The following is a 21,562-nucleotide window of genomic DNA, read 5'->3' on the forward strand; positions in this document are numbered from 1 at the left end:
ATCGATTTCTACGCATAGACCTACAGTTTTATTTGAATTTCCAATATGAAAAACCGATCAATTACTCCCGAGTGCTTGTCGTTTATTACTTCCAGTCCTGATTGTTTTTGAATCACGCTATCAATTTCGTTTTGTACTTCGTCCAGCGAATGTGCTATCTCATGAATCGTTTCTAGATTGAGATGCAGTTTGAGTGAGAAAATTTTTAGAACTAATTGATACTCACCCATGATAAATTAGTCCTAGACGATTGACTTTGGTGTTATTAGACATATTATCGCACAATATATGCTTATACATTTTTAAAACGTATTGTGATGTATGTTTTATTATTATCGAAAATAAAGTTAAAACAATTAATATAAATGTGCAAACATCAAATATAATATTGGGTTGTATATATATAGCCGTTTGCGGAGTTTTTAAAACGAAGTGTACCGGGATAGAATGATTCAAGAAAAAATTTGGATGGAAGAAAAAAGAGCAAGTTTTATGTAAATAACACTCTGTTAGTGTTTGCATTACTATCGATAATTTTTGTGCGGAACTATGCGATAGAAATAACCACAGTTTCGGAGCGCCTCCGTATAAGATATTTATCAAAGGCAGTTGGTCGATTTCTACGCATAGACCTACAGTTGTATTTGAATTTCCAATATGAAAAACCGATCAATTACTCCCGAGTGCTTGTCGTTTATTACTTCCAGTTCTGATTGTTTTTGAATCACGCTATCAATTTCGTTTTGTACTTCGTCCAGCGAATGTGCTATCTCATGAATCGTTTCTAGATTGAGATGCAGTTTGAGTGAGTAAATTTTTAGAACTAATTGATACTCACCCATGATAAATTAGTCCTAGACGATTGACTTTGGTATTATTAGATATATTATCGCACAGTATATGCTTATACATTTTTAAAACGTATTGTGATGTATGTTTTATAATTATCGAAAATAAAGTTAAAACAATTAATATAAAAGGGCAACCATCAAATATAATATTGGGTTGTATATATATAGCCGTTTGCGGAGTTTTTAAAACGAATTGTACCGGGATAGAATGATTCAAGAAAACATTTGGATGGAAGAAAAAAGAGCAAGTTTTATGTAAATAACACTCTGTTAGTGTTTGCATTACTATCGATAATTTTTGTGCGGAACCATGCGATAGAAATAACCACAGTTTCGGAGCGCCTCCGTATAAGATATTTATCAAAGGCAGTTGATCGATTTCTACGCATAGACCTACTTTTTATTTGAATTTCCAATATGAAAAACCGATCAATTACTCCCGAGTGCTTGTCGTTTATTACTTCCAGTCCTGATTGTTTTTGAATCACGCTATCAATTTCGTTTTGTACTTCGTCCAGCGAATGTGCTATCTCATGAATCGTTTCTAGATTGAGATGCAGTTTGAGTGAGAAAATTTTTAGAACTAATTGATACTCACCCATGATAAATTAGTCCTAGACGATTGACTTTGGTGTTATTAGACATATTATCGCACAATATATGCTTATACATTTTTAAAACGTATTGTGATGTATGTTTTATTATTATCGAAAATAAAGTTAAAACAATTAATATAAATGTGCAAACATCAAATAAAATATTGGGTTGTATATATATAGCCGTTTGCGGAGTTTTTAAAACGAATTGTACCGGGATAGAATGATTCAAGAAAACATTTGGATGGAAGAAAAAAGAGCAAGTTTTATGTAAATAACACTCTGTTAGTGTTTGCATTACTATCGATAATTTTTGTGCGGAACCATGCGATAGAAATAACCACAGTTTCGGAGCGCCTCCGTATAAGATATTTATCAAAGGCAGTTGATCGATTTCTACGCATAGACCTACAGTTTTATTTGAATTTCCAATATGAAAAACCAATCAATTACTCCCGAGTGCTTGTCGTTTATTACTTCCAGTCCTGATTGTTTTTGAATCACGCTATCAATTTCGTTTTGTACTTCGTCCAGCGAATGTGCTATCTCATGAATCGTTTCTAGATTGAGATGCAGTTTGAGTGAGAAAATTTTTAGAACTAATTGATACTCACCCATGATAAATTAGTCCTAGACGATTGACTTTGGTGTTATTAGACATATTATCGCACAATATATGCTTATACATTTTTAAAACGTATTGTGATGTATGTTTTATTATTATCGAAAATAAAGTTAAAACAATTAATATAAATGTGCAAACATCAAATAAAATATTGGGTTGTATATATATAGCCGTTTGCGGAGTTTTTAAAACGAAGTGTACCGGGATAGAATGATTCAAGAAAAAATTTGGATGGAAGAAAAAAGAGCAAGTTTTATGTAAATAACACTCTGTTAGTGTTTGCATTACTATCGATAATTTTTGTGCGGAACTATGCGATAGAAATAACCACAGTTTCGGAGCGCCTCCGTATAAGATATTTATCAAAGGCAGTTGGTCGATTTCTACGCATAGACCTACAGTTGTATTTGAATTTCCAATATGAAAAACCGATCAATTACTCCCGAGTGCTTGTCGTTTATTACTTCCAGTTCTGATTGTTTTTGAATCACGCTATCAATTTCGTTTTGTACTTCGTCCAGCGAATGTGCTATCTCATGAATCGTTTCTAGATTGAGATGCAGTTTGAGTGAGTAAATTTTTAGAACTAATTGATACTCACCCATGATAAATTAGTCCTAGACGATTGACTTTGGTATTATTAGATATATTATCGCACAGTATATGCTTATACATTTTTAAAACGTATTGTGATGTATGTTTTATAATTATCGAAAATAAAGTTAAAACAATTAATATAAAAGGGCAACCATCAAATATAATATTGGGTTGTATATATATAGCCGTTTGCGGAGTTTTTAAAACGAATTGTACCGGGATAGAATGATTCAAGAAAACATTTGGATGGAAGAAAAAAGAGCAAGTTTTATGTAAATAACACTCTGTTAGTGTTTGCATTACTATCGATAATTTTTGTGCGGAACCATGCGATAGAAATAACCACAGTTTCGGAGCGCCTCCGTAGAAGATATTTATCAAAGGCAGTTGATCGATTTCTACGCATAGACCTACAGTTTTATTTGAATTTCCAATATGAAAAACCGATCAATTACTCCCGAGTGCTTGTCGTTTATTACTTCCAGTCCTGATTGTTTTTGAATCACGCTATCAATTTCGTTTTGTACTTCGTCCAGCGAATGTGCTATCTCATGAATCGTTTCTAGATTGAGATGCAGTTTGAGTGAGAAAATTTTTAGAACTAATTGATACTCACCCATGATAAATTAGTCCTAGACGATTGACTTTGGTGTTATTAGACATATTATCGCACAATATATGCTTATACATTTTTAAAACGTATTGTGATGTATGTTTTATTATTATCGAAAATAAAGTTAAAACAATTAATATAAATGTGCAAACATCAAATAAAATATTGGGTTGTATATATATAGCCGTTTGCGGAGTTTTTAAAACGAATTGTACCGGGATAGAATGATTCAAGAAAACATTTGGATGGAAGAAAAAAGAGCAAGTTTTATGTAAATAACACTCTGTTAGTGTTTGCATTACTATCGATAATTTTTGTGCGGAACCATGCGATAGAAATAACCACAGTTTCGGAGCGCCTCCGTATAAGATATTTATCAAAGGCAGTTGATCGATTTCTACGCATAGACCTACAGTTTTATTTGAATTTCCAATATGAAAAACCAATCAATTACTCCCGAGTGCTTGTCGTTTATTACTTCCAGTCCTGATTGTTTTTGAATCACGCTATCAATTTCGTTTTGTACTTCGTCCAGCGAATGTGCTATCTCATGAATCGTTTCTAGATTGAGATGCAATTTGAGTGAGAAAATTTTTAGAACTAATTGATACTCACCCATGATAAATTAGTCCTAGACGATTGACTTTGGTGTTATTAGACATATTATCGCACAATATATGCTTATACATTTTTAAAACGTATTGTGATGTATGTTTTATTATTATCGAAAATAAAGTTAAAACAATTAATATAAATGTGCAACCATCAAATAAAATATTGGGTTGTATATATATAGCCGTTTGCGGAGTTTTTAAAACGAATTGTACCGGGATAGAATGATTCAAGAAAAAATTTGGATGGAAGAAAAAAGAGCAAGTTTTATGTAAATAACACTCTGTTAGTGTTTGCATTACTATCGATAAATTTTGTGCGGAACCATGCGATAGAAATAACCACAGTTTCGGAGCGCCTCCGTATAAGATATTTATCAAAGGCAGTTGGTCGATTTCTACGCATAGACCTACAGTTTTATTTGAATTTCCAATATGAAAAACCGATCAATTACTCCCGAGTGCTTGTCGTTTATTACTTCCAGTCCTGATTGTTTTTGAATCACGCTATCAATTTCGTTTTTTACTTCGTCCAGCGAATGTGCTATCTCATGAATCGTTTCTAGATTGAGATGCAGTTTGAGTGAGTAAATTTTTAGAACTAATTGATACTCACCCATGATCAATTAGTCCTAGACGATTGACATTGGTGTTATTAGACATATTATCGCACAATATATGCTTATACATTTTTAAAACGTATTGTGATGTATGTTTTATTATTATCGAAAATAAAGTTAAAACAATTAATATAAAAGGGCAACCATCAAATATAATATTGGATTGTATATATATAGCCGTTTGCGGAGTTTTTAAAACGAAGTGTACCGGGATAGAATGATTCAAGAAAAAATTTGGATGGAAGAAAAAAGAGCAAGTTTTATGTAAATAACACTCTGTTAGTGTTTGCATTACAATCGATAAATTTTGTGCGGAACCATGCGATAGAAATAACCACAGTTTCGGAGCGCCTCCGTATAAGATATTTATCAAAGGCAGTTGGTCGATTTCTACGCATAGACCTACAGTTGTATTTGAATTTCCAATATGAAAAACCGATCAATTACTCCCGAGTGCTTGTCGTTTATTACTTCCAGTTCTGATTGTTTTTGAATCACGCTATCAATTTCGTTTTGTACTTCGTCCAGCGAATGTGCTATCTCATGAATCGTTTCTAGATTGAGATGCAGTTTGAGTGAGTAAATTTTTAGAACTAATTGATACTCACCCATGATAAATTAGTCCTAGACGATTGACTTTGGTATTATTAGATATATTATCGCACAGTATATGCTTATACATTTTTAAAACGTATTGTGATGTATGTTTTATTATTATCGAAAATAAAGTTAAAACAATTAATATAAAAGGGCAACCATCAAATATAATATTGGGTTGTATATATATAGCCATTTGCGGAGTTTTTAAAACGAATTGTACCGGGATAGAATGATTCAAGAAAAAATTTGGATGGAAGAAAAAAGAGCAAGATTTATGTAAATAACACTCTGTTAGTGTTTGCATTACTATCGATAAATTTTGTGCGGAACCATGCGATAGAAATAACCACAGTTTCGGAGCGCCTCCGTATAAGATATTTATCAAAGGCAGTTGGTCGATTTCTACGCATAGACCTACAGTTGTATTTGAATTTCCAATATGAAAAACCGATCTATTACTCCCGAGTGCTTGTCGTTTATTACTTCCAGTCCTGATTGTTTTTGAATCACGCTATCAATTTCGTTTTTTACTTCGTCCAGCGAATTCGCTATCTCATGAATCGTTTCTAGATTGAGATGCAGTTTGAGTGAGTAAATTTTTAGAACTAATTGATACTCACCCATGATAAATTAGTCCTAGACGATTGACTTTGGTATTATTAGATATATTATCGCACAATATATGCTTATACATTTTTAAAACGTATTGTGATGTATGTTTTATTATTATCGAAAATAAAGTTAAAACAATTAATATAAAAGGGCAACCATCAAATATAATATTGGGTTGTATATATATAGCCGTTTGCGGAGTTTTTAAAACGAAGTGTACCGGGATAGAATGATTCAAGAAAAAATTTGGATGGAAGAAAAAAGAGCAAGTTTTATGTAAATAACACTCTGTTAGTGTTTGCATTACTATCGATAATTTTTGTGCGGAACTATGCGATAGAAATAACCACAGTTTCGGAGCGCCTCCGTATAAGATATTTATCAAAGGCAGTTGGTCGATTTCTACGCATAGACCTACAGTTGTATTTGAATTTCCAATATGAAAAACCGATCAATTACTCCCGAGTGCTTGTCGTTTATTACTTCCAGTCCTGATTGTTTTTGAATCACGCTATCAATTTCGTTTTGTACTTCGTCCAGCGAATGTGCTATCTCATGAATCGTTTCTAGATTGAGATGCAGTTTGAGTGAGTAAATTTTTAGAACTAATTGATACTCACCCATGATAAATTAGTCCTAGACGATTGACTTTGGTATTATTAGATATATTATCGCACAGTATATGCTTATACATTTTTAAAACGTATTGTGATGTATGTTTTATAATTATCGAAAATAAAGTTAAAACAATTAATATAAAAGGGCAACCATCAAATATAATATTGGGTTGTATATATATAGCCGTTTGCGGAGTTTTTAAAACGAATTGTACCGGGATAGAATGATTCAAGAAAACATTTGGATGGAAGAAAAAAGAGCAAGTTTTATGTAAATAACACTCTGTTAGTGTTTGCATTACTATCGATAATTTTTGTGCGGAACCATGCGATAGAAATAACCACAGTTTCGGAGCGCCTCCGTATAAGATATTTATCAAAGGCAGTTGATCGATTTCTACGCATAGACCTACAGTTTTATTTGAATTTCTAATATGAAAAACCGATCAATTACTCCCGAGTGCTTGTCGTTTATTACTTCCAGTCCTGATTGTTTTTGAATCACGCTATCAATTTCGTTTTGTACTTCGTCCAGCGAATGTGCTATCTCATGAATCGTTTCTAGATTGAGATGCAGTTTGAGTGAGAAAATTTTTAGAACTAATTGATACTCACCCATGATAAATTAGTCCTAGACGATTGACTTTGGTGTTATTAGACATATTATCGCACAATATATGCTTATACATTTTTAAAACGTATTGTGATGTATGTTTTATTATTATCGAAAATAAAGTTAAAACAATTAATATAAAAGGGCAACCATCAAATATAATATTGGGTTGTATATATATAGCTGTTTGCGGAGTTTTTAAAACGAATTGTACCGGGATAGAATGATTCAAGAAAAAATTTGGATGGAAGAAAAAAGAGCAAGTTTTATGTAAATAACACTCTGTTAGTGTTTGCATTACTATCGATAAATTTTGTGCGGAACCATGCGATAGAAATAACCACAGTTTCGGAGCGCCTCCGTATAAGATATTTATCAAAGGCAGTTGGTCGATTTCTACGCATAGACCTACAGTTTTATTTGAATTTCCAATATGAAAAACCGATCAATTACTCCCGAGTGCTTGTCGTTTATTACTTCCAGTCCTGATTGTTTTTGAATCACGCTATCAATTTCGTTTTGTACTTCGTCCAGCGAATGTGCTATCTCATGAATCGTTTCTAGATTGAGATGCAGTTTGAGTGAGTAAATTTTTAGAACTAATTGATACTCACCCATGATCAATTAGTCCTAGACGATTGACATTGGTGTTATTAGACATATTATCGCACAATATATGCTTATACATTTTTAAAACGTATTGTGATGTATGTTTTATTATTATCGAAAATAAAGTTAAAACAATTAATATAAAAGGGCAACCATCAAATATAATATTGGGTTGTATATATATAGCTGTTTGCGGAGTTTTTAAAACGAAGTGTACCGGGATAGAATGATTCAAGAAAAAATTTGGATGGAAGAAAAAAGAGCAAGTTTTATGTAAATAACACTCTGTTAGTGTTTGCATTACTATCGATAAATTTTGTGCGGAACCATGCGATAGAAATAACCACAGTTTCGGAGCGCCTCCGTATAAGATATTTATCAAAGGCAGTTGGTCGATTTCTACGCATAGACCTACAGTTTTATTTGAATTTCCAATATGAAAAACCGATCAATTACTCCCGAGTGCTTGTCGTTTATTACTTCCAGTCCTGATTGTTTTTGAATCACGCTATCAATTTCGTTTTTTACTTCGTCCAGCGAATGTGCTATCTCATGAATCGTTTCTAGATTGAGATGCAGTTTGAGTGAGTAAATTTTTAGAACTAATTGATACTCACCCATGATCAATTAGTCCTAGACGATTGACATTGGTGTTATTAGACATATTATCGCACAATATATGCTTATACATTTTTAAAACGTATTGTGATGTATGTTTTATTATTATCGAAAATAAAGTTAAAACAATTAATATAAAAGGGCAACCATCAAATATAATATTGGATTGTATATATATAGCCGTTTGCGGAGTTTTTAAAACGAAGTGTACCGGGATAGAATGATTCAAGAAAAAATTTGGATGGAAGAAAAAAGAGCAAGTTTTATGTAAATAACACTCTGTTAGTGTTTGCATTACTATCGATAATTTTTGTGCGGAACTATGCGATAGAAATAACCACAGTTTCGGAGCGCCTCCGTATAAGATATTTATCAAAGGCAGTTGGTCGATTTCTACGCATAGACCTACAGTTGTATTTGAATTTCCAATATGAAAAACCGATCAATTACTCCCGAGTGCTTGTCGTTTATTACTTCCAGTTCTGATTGTTTTTGAATCACGCTATCAATTTCGTTTTGTACTTCGTCCAGCGAATGTGCTATCTCATGAATCGTTTCTAGATTGAGATGCAGTTTGAGTGAGTAAATTTTTAGAACTAATTGATACTTACCCATGATAAATTAGTCCTAGACGATTGACTTTGGTATTATTAGATATATTATCGCACAGTATATGCTTATACATTTTTAAAACGTATTGTGATGTATGTTTTATTATTATCGAAAATAAAGTTAAAACAATTAATATAAAAGGGCAACCATCAAATATAATATTGGGTTGTATATATATAGCCGTTTGCGGAGTTTTTAAAACGAATTGTACCGGGATAGAATGATTCAAGAAAAAATTTGGATGGAAGAAAAAAGAGCAAGTTTTATGTAAATAACACTCTGTTAGTGTTTGCATTACTATCGATAAATTTTGTGCGGAACCATGCGATAGAAATAACCACAGTTTCGGAGCGCCTCCGTATAAGATATTTATCAAAGGCAGTTGGTCGATTTCTACGCATAGACCTACAGTTGTATTTGAATTTCCAATATGAAAAACCGATCAATTACTCCCAAGTGCTTGTCGTTTATTACTTCCAGTTCTGATTGTTTTTGAATCACGCTATCAATTTCGTTTTGTACTTCGTCCAGCGAATGTGCTATCTCATGAATCGTTTCTAGATTGAGATGCAGTTTGAGTGAGTAAATTTTTAGAACTAATTGATACTCACCCATGATAAATTAGTCCTAGACGATTGACTTTGGTATTATTAGATATATTATCGCACAGTATATGCTTATACATTTTTAAAACGTATTGTGATGTATGTTTTATTATTATCGAAAATAAAGTTAAAACAATTAATATAAAAGGGCAACCATCAAATATAATATTGGGTTGTATATATATAGCCGTTTGCGGGGTTTTTAAAACGAATTGTACCGGGATAGAATGATTCAAGAAAAAATTTGGATGGAAGAAAAAAGAGCAAGTTTTATGTAAATAACACTCTGTTAGTGTTTGCATTACTATCGATAAATTTTGTGCGGAACCATGCGATAGAAATAACCACAGTTTCGGAGCGCCTCCGTATAAGATATTTATCAAAGGCAGTTGGTCGATTTCTACGCATAGACCTACAGTTTTATTTGAATTTCCAATATGAAAAACCGATCAATTACTCCCGAGTGCTTGTCGTTTATTACTTCCAGTCCTGATTGTTTTTGAATCACGCTATCAATTTCGTTTTTTACTTCGTCCAGCGAATGTGCTATCTCATGAATCGTTTCTAGATTGAGATGCAGTTTGAGTGAGTAAATTTTTAGAACTAATTGATACTCACCCATGATAAATTAGTCCTAGACGATTGACTTTGGTATTATTAGATATATTATCGCACAGTATATGCTTATACATTTTTAAAACGTATTGTGATGTATGTTTTATAATTATCGAAAATAAAGTTAAAACAATTAATATAAAAGGGCAACCATCAAATATAATATTGGGTTGTATATATATAGCCGTTTGCGGAGTTTTTAAAACGAATTGTACCGGGATAGAATGATTCAAGAAAAAATTTGGATGGAAGAAAAAAGAGCAAGTTTTATGTAAATAACACTCTGTTAGTGTTTGCATTACTATCGATAAATTTTGTGCGGAACCATGCGATAGAAATAACCACAGTTTCGGAGCGCCTCCGTATAAGATATTTATCAAAGGCAGTTGGTCGATTTCTACGCATAGACCTACAGTTGTATTTGAATTTCCAATATGAAAAACCGATCAATTACTCCCGAGTGCTTGTCGTTTATTACTTCCAGTTCTGATTGTTTTTGAATCACGCTATCAATTTCGTTTTGTACTTCGTCCAGCGAATGTGCTATCTCATGAATCGTTTCTAGATTGAGATGCAGTTTGAGTGAGTAAATTTTTAGAACTAATTGATACTCACCCATGATAAATTAGTCCTAGACGATTGACTTTGGTATTATTAGATATATTATCGCACAGTATATGCTTATACATTTTTAAAACGTATTGTGATGTATGTTTTATTATTATCGAAAATAAAGTTAAAACAATTAATATAAAAGGGCAACCATCAAATATAATATTGGGTTGTATATATATAGCCGTTTGCGGAGTTTTTAAAACGAATTGTACCGGGATAGAATGATTCAAGAAAAAATTTGGATGGAAGAAAAAAGAGCAAGTTTTATGTAAATAACACTCTGTTAGTGTTTGCATTACTATCGATAAATTTTGTGCGGAACCATGCGATAGAAATAACCACAGTTTCGGAGCGCCTCCGTATAAGATATTTATCAAAGGCAGTTGGTCGATTTCTACGCATAGACCTACAGTTGTATTTGAATTTCCAATATGAAAAACCGATCTATTACTCCCGAGTGCTTGTCGTTTATTACTTCCAGTCCTGATTGTTTTTGAATCACGCTATCAATTTCGTTTTGTACTTCGTCCAGCGAATGTGCTATCTCATGAATCATTTCTAGATTGAGATGCAGTTTGAGTGAGAAAATTTTTAGAACTAATTGATACTCACCCATGATAAATTAGTCCTAGACGATTGACTTTGGTGTTATTAGACATATTATCGCACAATATATGCTTATACATTTTTAAAACGTATTGTGATGTATGTTTTATTATTATCGAAAATAAAGTTAAAACAATTAATATAAATGTGCAACCATCAAATAAAATATTGGGTTGTATATATATAGCCGTTTGCGGAGTTTTTAAAACGAATTGTACCGGGATAGAATGATTCAAGAAAAAATTTGGATGGAAGAAAAAAGAGCAAGTTTTATGTAAATAACACTCTGTTAGTGTTTGCATTACTATCGATAATTTTTGTGCGGAACTATGCGATAGAAATAACCACAGTTTCGGAGCGCCTCCGTATAAGATATTTATCAAAGGCAGTTGGTCGATTTCTACGCATAGACCTACAGTTGTATTTGAATTTCCAATATGAAAAACCGATCTATTACTCCCGAGTGCTTGTCGTTTATTACTTCCAGTCCTGATTGTCTTTGAATCACGCTATCAATTTCGTTTTGTACTTCGTCCAGCGAATTCGCTATCTCATGAATCGTTTCTAGATTGAGATGCAGTTTGAGTGAGTAAATTTTTAGAACTAATTGATACTCACCCATGATAAATTAGTCCTAGACGATTGACTTTGGTATTATTAGATATAGTATCGCACAATATATGCTTATACATTTTTAAAACGCATTGTGATGTATGTTTTATTATTATCGAAAATAAAGTTAAAACAATTAATATAAAAGGGCAACCATCAAATATAATATTGGGTTGTATATATATAGCCGTTTGCGGAGTTTTTAAAACGAAGTGTACCGGGATAGAATGATTCAAGAAAAAATTTGGATGGAAGAAAAAAGAGCAAGTTTTATGTAAATAACACTCTGTTAGTGTTTGCATTACTATCGATAATTTTTGTGCGGAACTATGCGATAGAAATAACCACAGTTTCGGAGCGCCTCCGTATAAGATATTTATCAAAGGCAGTTGGTCGATTTCTACGCATAGACCTACAGTTGTATTTGAATTTCCAATATGAAAAACCGATCAATTACTCCCGAGTGCTTGTCGTTTATTACTTCCAGTTCTGATTGTTTTTGAATCACGCTATCAATTTCGTTTTGTACTTCGTCCAGCGAATGTGCTATCTCATGAATCGTTTCTAGATTGAGATGCAGTTTGAGTGAGTAAATTTTTAGAACTAATTGATACTCACCCATGATAAATTAGTCCTAGACGATTGACTTTGGTATTATTAGATATATTATCGCACAGTATATGCTTATACATTTTTAAAACGTATTGTGATGTATGTTTTATTATTATCGAAAATAAAGTTAAAACAATTAATATAAATGTGCAAACATCAAATAAAATATTGGGTTGTATATATATAGCCGTTTGCGGAGTTTTTAAAACGAATTGTACCGGGATAGAATGATTCAAGAAAACATTTGGATGGAAGAAAAAAGAGCAAGTTTTATGTAAATAACACTCTGTTAGTGTTTGCATTACTATCGATAATTTTTGTGCGGAACCATGCGATAGAAATAACCACAGTTTCGGAGCGCCTCCGTATAAGATATTTATCAAAGGCAGTTGATCGATTTCTACGCATAGACCTACAGTTTTATTTGAATTTCCAATATGAAAAACCGATCTATTACTCCCGAGTGCTTGTCGTTTATTACTTCCAGTCCTGATTGTTTTTGAATCACGCTATCAATTTCGTTTTGTACTTCGTCCAGCGAATTCGCTATCTCATGAATCGTTTCTAGATTGAGATGCAGTTTGAGTGAGTAAATTTTTAGAACTAATTGATACTCACCCATGATAAATTAGTCCTAGACGATTGACTTTGGTATTATTAGATATAGTATCGCACAATATATGCTTATACATTTTTAAAACGTATTGTGATGTATGTTTTATTATTATCGAAAATAAAGTTAAAACAATTAATATAAAAAAGCAACCATCAAATATAATATTGGGTTGTATATATATAGCCGTTTGCGGAGTTTTTAAAACGAAGTGTACCGGGATAGAATGATTCAAGAAAAAATTTGGATGGAAGAAAAAAGAGCAAGTTTTATGTAAATAACACTCTGTTAGTGTTTGCATTACTATCGATAATTTTTGTGCGGAACTATGCGATAGAAATAACCACAGTTTCGGAGCGCCTCCGTATAAGATATTTATCAAAGGCAGTTGGTCGATTTCTACGCATAGACCTACAGTTGTATTTGAATTTCCAATATGAAAAACCGATCTATTACTCCCGAGTGCTTGTCGTTTATTACTTCCAGTCCTGATTGTTTTTGAATCACGCTATCAATTTCGTTTTGTACTTCGTCCAGCGAATTCGCTATCTCATGAATCGTTTCTAGATTGAGATGCAGTTTGAGTGAGTAAATTTTTAGAACTAATTGATACTCACCCATGATAAATTAGTCCTAGACGATTGACTTTGGTATTATTAGATATAGTATCGCACAATATATGCTTATACATTTTTAAAACGCATTGTGATGTATGTTTTATTATTATCGAAAATAAAGTTAAAACAATTAATATAAAAGGGCAACCATCAAATATAATATTGGGTTGTATATATATAGCCGTTTGCGGAGTTTTTAAAACGAAGTGTACCGGGATAGAATGATTCAAGAAAAAATTTGGATGGAAGAAAAAAGAGCAAGTTTTATGTAAATAACACTCTGTTAGTGTTTGCATTACTATCGATAATTTTTGTGCGGAACTATGCGATAGAAATAACCACAGTTTCGGAGCGCCTCCGTATAAGATATTTATCAAAGGCAGTTGGTCGATTTCTACGCATAGACCTACAGTTGTATTTGAATTTCCAATATGAAAAACCGATCAATTACTCCCGAGTGCTTGTCGTTTATTACTTCCAGTTCTGATTGTTTTTGAATCACGCTATCAATTTCGTTTTGTACTTCGTCCAGCGAGTGTGCTATCTCATGAATCGTTTCTAGATTGAGATGCAGTTTGAGTGAGTAAATTTTTAGAACTAATTGATACTCACCCATGATAAATTAGTCCTAGACGATTGACTTTGGTATTATTAGATATATTATCGCACAGTATATGCTTATACATTTTTAAAACGTATTGTGATGTATGTTTTATTATTATCGAAAATAAAGTTAAAACAATTAATATAAATGTGCAAACATCAAATAAAATATTGGGTTGTATATATATAGCCGTTTGCGGAGTTTTTAAAACGAATTGTACCGGGATAGAATGATTCAAGAAAACATTTGGATGGAAGAAAAAAGAGCAAGTTTTATGTAAATAACACTCTGTTAGTGTTTGCATTACTATCGATAATTTTTGTGCGGAACCATGCGATAGAAATAACCACAGTTTCGGAGCGCCTCCGTATAAGATATTTTTCAAAGGCAGTTGATCGATTTCTACGCATAGACCTACAGTTTTATTTGAATTTCCAATATGAAAAACCAATCAATTACTCCCGAGTGCTTGTCGTTTATTACTTCCAGTCCTGATTGTTTTTGAATCACGCTATCAATTTCGTTTTGTACTTCGTCCAGCGAATGTGCTATCTCATGAATCGTTTCTAGATTGAGATGCAGTTTGAGTGAGAAAATTTTTAGAACTAATTGATACTCACCCATGATAAATTAGTCCTAGACGATTGACTTTGGTGTTATTAGACATATTATCGCACAATATATGCTTATACATTTTTAAAACGTATTGTGATGTATGTTTTATTATTATCGAAAATAAAGTTAAAACAATTAATATAAATGTGCAACCATCAAATAAAATATTGGGTTGTATATATATAGCCGTTTGCGGAGTTTTTAAAACGAAGTGTACCGGGATAGAATGATTCAAGAAAAAATTTGGATGGAAGAAAAAAGAGCAAGTTTTATGTAAATAACACTCTGTTAGTGTTTGCATTACTATCGATAATTTTTGTGCGGAACTATGCGATAGAAATAACCACAGTTTCGGAGCGCCTCCGTATAAGATATTTATCAAAGGCAGTTGGTCGATTTCTACGCATAGACCTACAGTTGTATTTGAATTTCCAATATGAAAAACCGATCTATTACTCCCGAGTGCTTGTCGTTTATTACTTCCAGTCCTGATTGTTTTTGAATCACGCTATCAATTTCGTTTTGTACTTCGTCCAGCGAATTCGCTATCTCATGAATCGTTTCTAGATTGAGATGCAGTTTGAGTGAGTAAATTTTTAGAACTAATTGATACTCACCCATGATAAATTAGTCCTAGACGATTGACTTTGGTATTATTAGATATAGTATCGCACAATATATGCTTATACATTTTTAAAACGCATTGTGATGTATGTTTTATTATTATCGAAAATAAAGTTAAAACAATTAATATAAAAGGGCAACCATCAAATATAATATTGGGTTGTATATATATAGCCGTTTGCGGAGTTTTTAAAACGAAGTGTACCGGGATAGAATGATTCAAGAAAAAATTTGGATGGAAGAAAAAAGAGCAAGTTTTATGTAAATAACACTCTGTTAGTGTTTGCATTACTATCGATAATTTTTGTGCGGAACTATGCGATAGAAATAACCACAGTTTCGGAGCGCCTCCGTATAAGATATTTATCAAAGGCAGTTGGTCGATTTCTACGCATAGACCTACAGTTGTATTTGAATTTCCAATATGAAAAACCGATCAATTACTCCCGAGTGCTTGTCGTTTATTACTTCCAGTTCTGATTGTTTTTGAATCACGCTATCAATTTCGTTTTGTACTTCGTCCAGCGAATGTGCTATCTCATGAATCGTTTCTAGATTGAGATGCAGTTTGAGTGAGTAAATTTTTAGAACTAATTGATACTCACCCATGATAAATTAGTCCTAGACGATTGACTTTGGTATTATTAGATATATTATCGCACAGTATATGCTTATACATTTTTAAAACGTATTGTGATGTATGTTTTATTATTATCGAAAATAAAGTTAAAACAATTAATATAAATGTGCAAACATCAAATAAAATATTGGGTTGTATATATATAGCCGTTTGCGGAGTTTTTAAAACGAATTGTACCGGGATAGAATGATTCAAGAAAACATTTGGATGGAAGAAAAAAGAGCAAGTTTTATGTAAATAACACTCTGTTAGTGTTTGCATTACTATCGATAATTTTTGTGCGGAACCATGCGATAGAAATAACCACAGTTTCGGAGCGCCTCCGTATAAGATATTTATCAAAGGCAGTTGATCGATTTCTACGCATAGACCTACAGTTTTATTTGAATTTCCAATATGAAAAACCGATCTATTACTCCCGAGTGCTTGTCGTTTATTACTTCCAGTCCTGATTGTTTTTGAATCACGCTATCAATTTCGTTTTGTACTTCGTCCAGCGAATTCGCTATCTCATGAATCGTTTCTAGATTGAGATGCAGTTTGAGTGAGTAAATTTTTAGAACTAATTGATACTCACCCATGATAAATTAGTCCTAGACGATTGACTTTGGTATTATTAGATATAGTATCGCACAATATATGCTTATACATTTTTAAAACGTATTGTGATGTATGTTTTATTATTATCGAAAATAAAGTTAAAACAATTAATATAAAAAAGCAACCATCAAATATAATATTGGGTTGTATATATATAGCCGTTTGCGGAGTTTTTAAAACGAAGTGTACCGGGATAGAATGATTCAAGAAAAAATTTGGATGGAAGAAAAAAGAGCAAGTTTTATGTAAATAACACTCTGTTAGTGTTTGCATTACTATCGATAATTTTTGTGCGGAACTATGCGATAGAAATAACCACAGTTTCGGAGCGCCTCCGTATAAGATATTTATCAAAGGCAGTTGGTCGATTTCTACGCATAGACCTACAGTTGTATTTGAATTTCCAATATGAAAAACCGATCTATTACTCCCGAGTGCTTGTCGTTTATTACTTCCAGTCCTGATTGTTTTTGAATCACGCTATCAATTTCGTTTTGTACTTCGTCCAGCGAATTCGCTATCTCATGAATCGTTTCTAGATTGAGATGCAGTTTGAGTGAGTAAATTTTTAGAACTAATTGATACTCACCCATGATAAATTAGTCCTAGACGATTGACTTTGGTATTATTAGATATAGTATCGCACAATATATGCTTATACATTTTTAAAACGCATTGTGATGTATGTTTTATTATTATCGAAAATAAAGTTAAAACAATTAATATAAAAGGGCAACCATCAAATATAATATTGGGTTGTATATATATAGCCGTTTGCGGAGTTTTTAAAACGAAGTGTACCGGGATAGAATGATTCAAGAAAAAATTTGGATGGAAGAAAAAAGAGCAAGTTTTATGTAAATAACACTCTGTTAGTGTTTGCATTACTATCGATAATTTTTGTGCGGAACTATGCGATAGAAATAACCACAGTTTCGGAGCGCCTCCGTATAAGATATTTATCAAAGGCAGTTGGTCGATTTCTACGCATAGACCTACAGTTGTATTTGAATTTCCAATATGAAAAACCGATCAATTACTCCCGAGTGCTTGTCGTTTATTACTTCCAGTTCTGATTGTTTTTGAATCACGCTATCAATTTCGTTTTGTACTTCGTCCAGCGAGTGTGCTATCTCATGAATCGTTTCTAGATTGAGATGCAGTTTGAGTGAGTAAATTTTTAGAACTAATTGATACTCACCCATGATAAATTAGTCCTAGACGATTGACTTTGGTATTATTAGATATATTATCGCACAGTATATGCTTATACATTTTTAAAACGTATTGTGATGTATGTTTTATTATTATCGAAAATAAAGTTAAAACAATTAATATAAATGTGCAAACATCAAATAAAATATTGGGTTGTATATATATAGCCGTTTGCGGAGTTTTTAAAACGAATTGTACCGGGATAGAATGATTCAAGAAAACATTTGGATGGAAGAAAAAAGAGCAAGTTTTATGTAAATAACACTCTGTTAGTGTTTGCATTACTATCGATAATTTTTGTGCGGAACCATGCGATAGAAATAACCACAGTTTCGGAGCGCCTCCGTATAAGATATTTATCAAAGGCAGTTGATCGATTTCTACGCATAGACCTACAGTTTTATTTGAATTTCCAATATGAAAAACCAATCAATTACTCCCGAGTGCTTGTCGTTTATTACTTCCAGTCCTGATTGTTTTTGAATCACGCTATCAATTTCGTTTTGTACTTCGTCCAGCGAATGTGCTATCTCATGAATCGTTTCTAGATTGAGATGCAGTTTGAGTGAGAAAATTTTTAGAACTAATTGATACTCACCCATGATAAATTAGTCCTAGACGATTGACTTTGGTGTTATTAGACATATTATCGCACAATATATGCTTATACATTTTTAAAACGTATTGTGATGTATGTTTTATTATTATCGAAAATAAAGTTAAAACAATTAATATAAATGTGCAACCATCAAATAAAATATTGGGTTGTATATATATAGCCGTTTGCGGAGTTTTTAAAACGAAGTGTACCGGGATAGAATGATTCAAGAAAAAATTTGGATGGAAGAAAAAAGAGCAAGTTTTATGTAAATAACACTCTGTTAGTGTTTGCATTACTATCGATAATTTTTGTGCGGAACTATGCGATAGAAATAACCACAGTTTCGGAGCGCCTCCGTATAAGATATTTATCAAAGGCAGTTGGTCGATTTCTACGCATAGACCTACAGTTGTATTTGAATTTCCAATATGAAAAACCGATCTATTACTCCCGAGTGCTTGTCGTTTATTACTTCCAGTCCTGATTGTTTTTGAATCACGCTATCAATTTCGTTTTGTACTTCGTCCAGCGAATTCGCTATCTCATGAATCGTTTCTAGATTGAGATGCAGTTTGAGTGAGTAAATTTTTAGAACTAATTGATACTCACCCATGATAAATTAGTCCTAGACGATTGACTTTGGTATTATTAGATATATTATCGCACAGTATATGCTTATACATTTTTAAAACGTATTGTGATGTATGTTTTATTATTATCGAAAATAAAGTTAAAACAATTAATATAAAAGGGCAACCATCAAATATAATATTGGGTTGTATATATATAGCCGTTTGCGGAGTTTTTAAAACGAATTGTACCGGGATAGAATGATTCAAGAAAAAATTTGGATGGAAGAAAAAAGAGCAAGTTTTATGTAAATAACACTCTGTTAGTGTTTGCATTACTATCGATAAATTTTGTGCGGAACCATGCGATAGAAATAACCACAGTTTCGGAGCGCCTCCGTATAAGATATTTATCAAAGGCAGTTGGTCGATTTCTACGCATAGACCTACAGTTTTATTTGAATTTCCAATATGAAAAACCGATCAATTACTCCCGAGTGCTTGTCGTTTATTACTTCCAGTCCTGATTGTTTTTGAATCACGCTATCAATTTCGTTTTGTACTTCGTCCAGCGAATGTGCTATCTCATGAATCGTTTCTAGATTGAGATGCAGTTTGAGTGAGTAAATTTTTAGAACTAATTGATACTCACCCATGATAAATTAGTCCTAGACGATTGACTTTGGTATTATTAGATATATTATCGCACAATATATGCTTATACATTTTTAAAACGTATTGTGATGTATGTTTTATTATTATCGAAAATAAAGTTAAAACAATTAATATAAAAGGGCAACCATCAAATAAAATATTGGGTTGTATATATATAGCCGTTTGCGGAGTTTTTAAAACAAATTGTACCTGGGATAGAATGATTCAAGAAAAAATTTGGATGGAAGAAAAAAGAGCAAGTTTTATGTAAATAACACTCTGTTAGTGTTTGCATTACTATCGATAATTTTTGTGCGGAACTATGCGATAGAAATGACCACAGTTTCGGAGCGCCTCCGTATAAGATATTTATCAAAGGCAGTTGGTCGATTTCTACGCATAGACCTACAGTTGTATTTGAATTTCCAATATGAAAAACCTATCTATTACTCCCGAGTGCTTGTCGTTTATTACTTCCAGTCCTGATTGTTTTTGAATCACGCTATCAATTTTGTTTTGTACTTCGTCCAGCGAATGTGCTATCTCATGAATCATTTCTAGATTGAGATGCAGTTTGAGTGAGTAAATTTTTAGAACTAATTGATACTCACCCATGATAAATTAGTCCTAGACGATTGACATTGGTGTTATTAGACATATTATCGCACAATATATGCTTATACATTTTTAAAGCGTATTGTGATGTATGTTTTATTATTATCGAAAATAAAGTTAAAACAATTAATATAAAAGGGCAACCATCAAATATAATATTGGGTTGTATATATATAGCCGTTTGCGGAGTTTTTAAAACGAATTGTACCGGGATAGAATGATTCAAGAAAAAATTTGGATGGAAGAAAAAAGAGCAAGTTTTATGTAAATAACACTCTGTTTGTGTTTGCATTACTATCGATAATTTTTGTGCGGAACTATGCGATAGAAATAACCACAGTTTCGGAGCGCCTCCGTATAAGATATTTATCAAAGGCAGTTGGTCGATTTCTACGCATAGACCTACAGTTGTATTTGAATTTCCAATATGAAAAACCGATCTATTACTCCCGAGTGCTTGTCGTTTATTACTTCCAGTCCTGATTGTTTTTGAATCACGCTATCAATTTCGTTTTGTACTTCATCCAGCGAATGTGCTATCTCATGAATCGTTTCTAGATTGAGATGCAGTTTGAGTGAGAAAATTTTTAGAACTAATTGATACTCACCCATGATAAATTAGTCCTAGACGATTGACTTTGGTGTTATTAGACATATTATCGCACAATATATGCTTATACATTTTTAAAACGTATTGTGATGTATGTTTTATTATTATCGAAAATAAAGTTAAAACAATTAATATAAAAGGGCAACCATCAAATAAAATATTGGGTTGTATATATATAGCCGTTTGCGGAGTTTTTAAAACAAATTGTACCGGGATAGAATGATTCAAGAAAAAATTTGGATGGAAGAAAAAAGAGCAAGTTTTATGTAAATAACACTCTGTTAGTGTTTGCATTACTATCGATAATTTTTGTGCGGAACTATGCGATAGAAATGACCACAGTTTCGGAGCGCCTCCGTATAAGATATTTATCAAAGGCAGTTGGTCGATTTCTACGCATAGACCTACAGTTGTATTTGAATTTCCAATATGAAAAACCTATCTATTACTCCCGAGTGCTTGTCGTTTATTACTTCCAGTCCTGATTGTTTTTGAATCACGCTATCAATTTCGTTTTGTACTTCGT

At 32.5% G+C, this 21,562-nt stretch overlaps 1 protein-coding gene across 1 annotated transcript in view; it reads left to right on the forward strand.

Annotated features, from left to right (window-relative positions):
• Positions 1-21,562, forward strand: part of LOC132938549 (putative nuclease HARBI1) — a gene marked incomplete at its 5' end in the record, with an annotated part of 96,839 nt that overhangs the window by 66,830 nt on the left and 8,447 nt on the right. The gene's annotated exons all lie outside the window — the stretch shown is intronic.

This window comes from Metopolophium dirhodum, chromosome 1, assembly GCF_019925205.1.
Source record: "Metopolophium dirhodum isolate CAU chromosome 1, ASM1992520v1, whole genome shotgun sequence".
Lineage (NCBI taxonomy): Eukaryota > Metazoa > Arthropoda > Insecta > Hemiptera > Aphididae > Metopolophium > Metopolophium dirhodum.